This window comes from Stegodyphus dumicola, chromosome 11 (genome assembly GCF_044657685.1).
Source record: "Stegodyphus dumicola isolate Sdum_Otavi_A_Nest chromosome 11, ASM4465768v1".
Classification (NCBI taxonomy): domain Eukaryota; kingdom Metazoa; phylum Arthropoda; class Arachnida; order Araneae; family Eresidae; genus Stegodyphus; species Stegodyphus dumicola.
In genome coordinates this window covers 79,325,178-79,326,846 of record NC_140778.1, presented here as the reverse complement: position 1 = coordinate 79,326,846, position 1,669 = coordinate 79,325,178, and the positions used below count along the sequence as shown (strand labels likewise).

The following is a 1,669-nucleotide window of genomic DNA, read 5'->3' as shown; positions in this document are numbered from 1 at the left end:
TTCCCTTAGAAAGTCCTCCACGAAGGCATCCCTCCTCTTAGGCAGATAGCCCTCGAGGCTTTGCCATAATCACACACCGCCGAAAATTCGTGATGCAGCTGCCAAGAAGAAACTGAATCCTGCGCGGCAAACTTTATCAGATACATACCGCCGTTGTCTGAATTCTTTACACCGAAAGATGTAAGTTACCGATAAAATCCCACTCAGATGCTACATCTGCAAAAACGGACATTTCGTTAGATGAAAATCTGCAGTTGATTGCCCTCAAATTCTTAGAATTTGTGCAAAAATGCAAGAAAATCGAATCTCCGCAAGGTAAAGTCTTGCTTTAGGAATGGTTGAAAATGGACTTATAATTTCTCCTTTTCTCGGTACGATGAATTTACTAGTTTCTATCTTCTAGTTCCACAGTCTCCGATGGATGACGCCACCTGACGGATCTGACCAACACCTCCTAACAGAAGGAAGCCAGGACACTGGATTGTGACGTCACAAGTAGTCGTCTGAGTCGAAACTCCGAGAAGGCAAAGAAACGAAATAGGTTACGCGCTAGTGCCGCACTTAACAACATTGCTTTCACTATTTGATATAGATATTTGGGTTGGATTTTATTCAAAGATTCAACACTTTTGTCGTTTATAACGCAAAACAATTAATATTTCAAATTTACGATTTCAATTTTCGATTAATATTTCTCGGATTTTAATATATTAAGAAAATAAATAAATAAGATTCTATAAGGAGGTGTTGATCTGACTCGCCGATGCGCTTCATCTCCTGATCTGATGCCCCTCCTCCACTTGTGATGTCATGCTGTCACCTCCCTCTTTTCCACCTCCTGACTCCTCACCCACCAGTCTAGACTTTCACCGTCATGAGCCCTTTGGGCTTAAGCGTGAAGAGCCGGAAACATTGCGTTATAACAGCAATATCCCGGCATAATCGATGATGATGATGATGATATGTAGCTAAGATCATACTTCATAGGATCATTTCTATAGTATGATTAGCGAGTTCACTCACCGAACTTCGCAAAATTCCCAGCCACCCCTCCTCCAGAGCGTGAAGCGGACTCTGTAGAAAGTTTGATCTTTGAGTCATTGATGATCGCACCCATTGCTATTGTAGCAAGGGAAAGAAAGAGGTTCGTTCTGAGTGGTATTTTAAATTTAAGAGTTAATAATATTACTACTAGTGTAATTTTAATTCTTTTGCTACTTTATTACGCTGTCGAAGAGACACTTCGTATTTGCACAGGACTGCATTTAACAGCAACGAACATACCATTTCTAAATTCACTTCCTTTCTATACCTGCTAAGTATGCTATATAAGCTGAGATCCTGTTAGTAAGGGGGGGTGAAGTGAAACAGTATTTTAAATTATTTTTGAATCATTTCATCATGCAAAAAGGCGAATTGGTATTAATGAAGCAGGCGATCTTCCTGTTATTTATTACTTATTTATTTAGCTCTTAGATGGCGCCAGGTTAAGAAGATGTTAACTATGAATATAGCTCCTCCCCATATATTAGTTATTTTGTTAGTTTTGAGTATTTACCGAAATTCGATAGCGCTAAAAATATAATTCTTAATTTATGTAATATTGTGTATTACGTTTCGCAGGTCGTGAGATGTATTTTACAATATAATCAGTTATATTATTTTATTT

At 38.4% G+C, this 1,669-nt stretch overlaps 1 pseudogene; it reads left to right on the top strand.

Moving 5' to 3' along the window:
* Nucleotides 1–970: 970 nt before the first annotated feature.
* Nucleotides 971–1,160, top strand: LOC118205452 (small nucleolar RNA U3; annotated as a pseudogene).
* Nucleotides 1,161–1,669: the final 509 nt, after the last annotated feature.